Below are 6,000 nucleotides of genomic sequence, written 5' to 3'. Positions count from 1 at the left end.
TGGGCACGCCCCCGGCGCTTTGGGCACGCCCCCGGCGCTTTGGGCACGCCCCCGGCGCTTTGGGCACGCCCCCGGCGCTTTGGGCACGCCCCCGGCGCTTTGGGCACGCCCCCGGCGCTTTGGGCACGCCCCCGGCGCTTTGGGCACGCCCCCGGCGCTTTGGGCACGCCCCCGGCGCTTTGGGCACGCCCCCGGCGCTTTGGGCACGCCCCCGGCGCTTTGGGCACGCCCCCGGCGCTTTGGGCACGCCCCCGGCGCTTTGGGCACGCCCCCGGCGCTTTGGGCACGCCCCCGGCGCTTTGGGCACGCCCCCGGCGCTTTGGGCACGCCCCCGGCGCTTTGGGCACGCCCCCGGCGCTTTGGGCACGCCCCCGGCGCTTTGGGCACGCCCCCGGCGCTTTGGGCACGCCCCCGGCGCTTTGGGCACGCCCCCGACGCTTTGGGCACGCCCCCGACGCTTTGGGCACGCCCCCGACGCTTTGGGCACGCCCCCGACGCTTTGGGCACGCCCCCGACGCTTTGGGCACGCCCCCGACGCTTTGGGCACGCCCCCGACGCTTTGGGCACGCCCCCGACGCTTTGGGCACGCCCCCGACGCTTTGGGCACGCCCCCGACGCTTTGGGCACGCCCCCGACGCTTTGGGCACGCCCCCGACGCTTTGGGCACGCCCCCGACGCTTTGGGCACGCCCCCGACGCTTTGGGCACGCCCCCGACGCTTTGGGCACGCCCCCGACGCTTTGGGCACGCCCCCGACGCTTTGGGCACGCCCCCGACGCTTTGGGCACGCCCCCGACGCTTTGGGCACGCCCCCGACGCTTTGGGCACGCCCCCGACGCTTTGGGCACGCCCCCGACGCTTTGGGCACGCCCCCGACGCTTTGGGCACGCCCCCGACGCTTTGGGCACGCCCCCGACGCTTTGGGCACGCCCCCGACGCTTTGGGCACGCCCCCGACGCTTTGGGCACGCCCCCGACGCTTTGGGCACGCCCCCGACGCTTTGGGCACGCCCCCGACGCTTTCGGCACGCCCCCGACGCTTTCGGCACGCCCCCGACGCTTTCGGCACGCCCCCGACGCTTTCGGCACGCCCCCGACGCTTTCGGCACGCCCCCGACGCTTTCGGCACGCCCCCGACGCTTTCGGCACGCCCCCGACGCTTTCGGCACGCCCCCGACGCTTTCGGCACGCCCCCGACGCTTTCGGCACGCCCCCGACGCTTTCGGCACGCCCCCGACGCTTTCGGCACGCCCCCGACGCTTTCGGCGGGCGGGAACCCCGCGCGCCGAGGCGAGGGGCGGAGCTTTCGCCTGAGGCGAAGGGCGGGAACGGCGCGCGCAGCAGTGAGGCGCCGCGCGGCCGCCGGAGAGGAGCGGGAGCGGCGCCCCCGGAAAAGGCTGCTCGGCGATCGGCGCCGCCTCGGCGGGGACCTCATCGGCTCGGCTCGGCTCGGGGCGGGCGGGGGTGGACCCGAGTCGCCTGTGGGGGGGCGAGCGCCATTGTCTGAGGGGCTCAGGAGAGTCCTGGACCCGCCAGGCGCGGCAAGGTGCCTGGAGCAGACGAGTGCCCGGCGCGGTCGTCCCTGCAGGAAGTGCTGGAGCATCGACTCTGGTGAGAAAAGCCGATCTGTGAGTTTTTTTTCGGGGGGGAAGGGGGGGTTGGAGGGCGGCCGGGGTTCGGGTGGTGCTGTGGGCACTTCTCGCCGGGGACCGGCGTCCTTCTCAGACCTGACGGCACACTCCTGCCCTTGCAGCAGCTGGTGGCGGAGAAGGGAGAGATGTCCACTGCGTGTGGAAGGACCTGCGAGGCAAGAGCGAGCGGGAGGAGCAGCGGAGGAAGTCTGGGCAGCAAGAGGAAAGAGAAGGGCGCTCTGAACAAAGCGCCGCTGTGAGGGGCGGAGCGGTCGCCTGAGGGGGACCTGCCCGGGGAAGGGGCGAGCAGGAGTCGAACCTGCCTGGGGAAGTACCGGATCGACTTGGGAACGGGGGGGGGGGGACGGGACGGGAGCCGCCTTGGAGAGGGGGTCGGTGTCGTCGCCTCGGCGGGGGGGGGGGAGCAGTGTCGTCGCCTCGGCGGGGGAGGGGGGGGGGAGCAGTGTCGTCGCCTCTGTGTCTGTGGGGGGGGGGGGAGCAGTGTCGTCGCCTGGTGGGGGGAAGTGGGGTGGTGTCATCACCTGGGGGGGGGAGTGTCGTCAACGGCGGGGGGTGGGGGAGCGGAGCTTCCTCAGGGCCGGTGAGAGGGGACTGGAGCTGCCTGAGGAGGGACGGCCATCGCCTCAGGGGCGGTGGAGGGTCCAAGCCTCGCTGAACGCGGCCAGGAGCCCGGAGGAGGAAAGCGCCCGTCGTAGACATCCCTGCAGGAAGTGCTGGAGCACGGACTGGGTGAGGAAAGCCAATCTGTGAGTTTTTTTCGCAAGGAGGGGGGATGGTGGTGGTGGTGGGAGGGCGGCCGGGGTTCGGGTGGTGCTGTGGCCAGCTCTCGCCGGGGACCAGCATCGCTCTCGGACCTGACGGCATCCTCCTGCCCTTGCAGCAGGCGGCGGAGCGGCGTGGAGGTCTCCGTCCTGTACCGCTGCAGGCCAAGAGGGAGTGGGACGAGGCGCGGAGGAAGTCTGGGCAGCAAGAGGAGGCAGGAGAAGGGCGCTCTGGGCAAAGGGACCTCCCTGTCACCGGGGCTGTGGTCGCACCAGCGTGTCGCCAGGACCTTCGGTGCCCTGGCCGGCTTTGTGCCGGGTGACCCCCCTGTAAGCAGGGCTCGGGTCTTTGGGTTTTTGCTGGCCTTTTGCCACGTCACCCCGTGGTCAGGCTGCCGGGCAGGTGGCAACCCTTCAAGGGGGGTGAGCGGCGCCGTCTCTGCGGCCGGGGCGGGAAGCGGAGCTCCTGAAGCGCGCCGTGGTGGTGAGCCGCAGCCAGGCCAGCCGGCCTGTAACTTGGGTGCGGGGGGGGCCTGGCAGCAGGGCCGGGGCCTCTGCTCTGTCCTCCGGGTGGGGGAGCTGGCGCCTGGCTGCGCCTTCCTTCCGAGCACCAGCTCCTCGAGAAGCAAGACAAGGCATCGTGAAGGAGCTGCGAGGCCAGAGCGAGGGAGAGGAGGAGCGGCAGGCTGAAGAGAGGGCTGGGGGGAGAGGCGGGAGCTCAGGGCAAAGGGGCCTCCCCACGGCACCGTTGCCGGCACCTTTGGTGTCCTGGCTGGCGCTGCGCCAGGTGACCTCCCTGTAAGCAGGGCTCGGGTCTCTGGCCTTTTGCCCCCTTGCCCCGACGGTTTGGCTGCCCGGAGAGAGGGGCGAGCCTGTAAGGAGAGAGCGGCACCGTCCCCGCACCGAGGGGCAAATGGGGCTCTCTGGCCCCCAAGCCCGCCCTGTAGGCAGGGGAGGGCTGTTTCCCCGGCCCTGGCGGCTTTCTGCCTGCTGGCGGCCTGGCCAGCGTGACCCCCTGGAGTCGGGGCGCGTCGCGGCACTTGTCCCTCGGTCCCCCGCGAAGCCCCGTGGCACGTTGAGTCCCTCTGGGCTCCGTGCGTCCGGGGGGGCAGGTCCGAGGCTCTGCTCTCTTGCTCGCGGGAGGGGACAGCTCCCCAGACATTGGCTGCATAGAGCTCGCTCTCTCTCCTGGGAAGTTTTCTTTCCCCCTGTCCGTGTCCGTGTGCCTGCCTGTGTCCGCGTCGGAGCGAGTGAGCGAGTGAAGGAGCTTCTTGTTTAGGCCCCTGTTGAAATCGCTGCAGCGTACTTAGCTTAAACTTCCCGGGAGGGAAAGAGGGGCTCTGTGCAGCAACAGGGGGTCGGTCCCCGCTGAGCCCGCGAGCGGAGGGCGAGTCCCGGCTGGCCCCTCCTTTCCAAGGACGGAGCCAAGCCGTGTGACCCGCCCGCTCTCTGGGCCTGGGTGGCTGCCTGTCCTGCTGGCGACCTGCCAGCGTGCCGGCCCCGTACTCGGGGCGAGTGCCACGAGCCGTGGAGCCCTCTGACCCGACGGCCCTGTAAGCAGGGTTGTGCCCGTCCCCCGCCCTCGGCAGGAGGAGCGGGTAGCGAGCGGGCGTCTGCGGCCCCCGGCCTTCGAGGGCAAAGGCTCGGCAGTTGTGTCCCCTTCACCGAGAACCGCGGTAGCCTCTAGAAACGCAGGGAACGGCCCTGAGCCAAGTACCTGCCCCAGAGTCCTCGAGACCCTCCCAGAGTTGCCCAGGACGCTCTTGTCCCACAGCAGCCGTGGTGACAGGGAGGGCCCTTTGCCCGCAGCCCCTTTCTCTTTCCCCGGTTTCAGCGTGCCGCTCCTCCTCTCGCTTGCCCTCGCCTTGTAGTTTCTTCCGCAGGCCACGGATGCCTCTTCCTTCTTCCTTCTCCGGGAGCTGGTGCCTGGAAGGACGGCGCAGTCGGGCGCCAGCTCCTCTGCCTGGACGATGGGGAAGCCGGCCGCCTGAGGGACCTTCCCTCAGCGTGCTCTGGCCCCCGGCCCTCCCTCCTGCCCCCTGCCCCGGCCTGAGCCGCCTCAGACCCCATTTTCTCACCTGGTGGTGCCCGGCGGCCTGGGGGCTTAAAGCATAGAGGGAGAGGGGACAGGGGTACGGCAGGGCAGGGGGAGATTTAGGGGGACAGGCAGCACGGGTGGGCCTCAGCCGCCAGCCCCTTGCAACCAGCTGCTCCGCAGTGACGCGGCAGCTTCTCCCAAGCGATGAGGAACCCCCCTCGGGAAGTTCTGCTTCCCCAGCCCCCAGAACCTCTTGGGAAAGGGCCGCTGCTGCCGATTCACCTGCCTTCAGGGCAGACAGCGCCCAGCACTCTCGATAGTGCTTGGCTGGCGCCTTGTGTGGGGCGGCGGCCCTGTTAGCGGGGTGCGGGTCAGGGCGCCCCTGTAGCGGAGAGGAGGGGCCTCGTGGGCCTTTGGGACCGGGGCTGCCCTGTAAGTCGGGGCCTGGCCCGTGCCCTGCAGTCCCGGGCACTTCGCAGTCCCGGCAGCGGCTCGAGCCCCCTGTAAGCAGGGGCGCAGCCTCGGTGGCCGCCGCTCTGCATGCCCAGCTCCATTTGCCCAGAGTGCCCGATTCCGAGCCCAGCTCCAGCGCCAGCCGCGACTCCACGTGTGGCAGCACCGGAGCACCGATTGGGTAAGAAAAGCCGATCTGTGAGGGTTTTTTTTGGGGGGGGGGGGTATAGAGGAATAGTGGTGTGGGAGGGCGGCCAGGGTTCGGGTGGTGCCGTGTCAGGCTCTCGCCGGGGACCGTCGTCCCTCTCAGGCCTGACGGCACCCTCCTGCTCTTGCAGCACTTGGTGGTGGAGAAGGGAGAGACATCCACCGCATGCGGAAGGCCGTGCAAGGCAAGGGTTAGCAGGAGGAGCAGCGAAGGAAGTCTGGGCAGCAAGCGGAAGAAAGAGAAGCGCGCTCTGGGCAAAGCGCCGCTGTGAGGGGCGGAGCGGCCGCCTGAGGGAAAGGGGAGCGCAAGTCGGCGCTGCCTCAGCAAGAACCGGATCGACTCGGGGCCGAGGGATTGGAGCCACCTTGGCAGGGGATCAAAGCTGCTGCAGGGTGGGGGGCCAGTGCCGTCGCCTAGGAGGGGCAGCAGACCTGCGTCAGGGCGCATGGGGGGGGACTGGAGCTGCATGAGGAGGGACCGCCATCACCTCAGGGGCTGAGGAGGGTCCAGGCCCCGCCGGACGCTGCCAGGAGCCCATTGCAGATGAGAGCCCGTCACGGTCCCTGCACGAAGCACTGGAGCACCGACTGGGTGAGGAAAGCCGATCTGAAAGGTTTTTTCGCGGGGTGGGTGGTGGGAGGGCGGCCGGGGTTCAGGTGGTGCTGTGGCCAGCTCTCGCCGGGGACCAGCATCGCTCTCGGACCTGACGGCATCCTCCTGCCCTTGCAGCAGGCGGCGGAGCAGCGTGGAGGTCTCCGTCCTGTACCGCTGCAGGCCAAGAGCGGAGGAAGTCTGGGCAGCAAGAGGAGGCAGGAGAAGGGCGCTCTGGGCAAAGGGACCTCCCCGTCACCGGGGCTGTGGTCGCACCAGCGTGTCGCCAGGACCTTCGG

This window comes from Athene noctua, chromosome 4, assembly GCF_965140245.1.
Source record: "Athene noctua chromosome 4, bAthNoc1.hap1.1, whole genome shotgun sequence".
In the NCBI taxonomy this organism is placed as follows: Eukaryota; Metazoa; Chordata; class Aves; order Strigiformes; family Strigidae; genus Athene; species Athene noctua.
Note: the sequence above shows the minus strand (reverse complement) of the source record.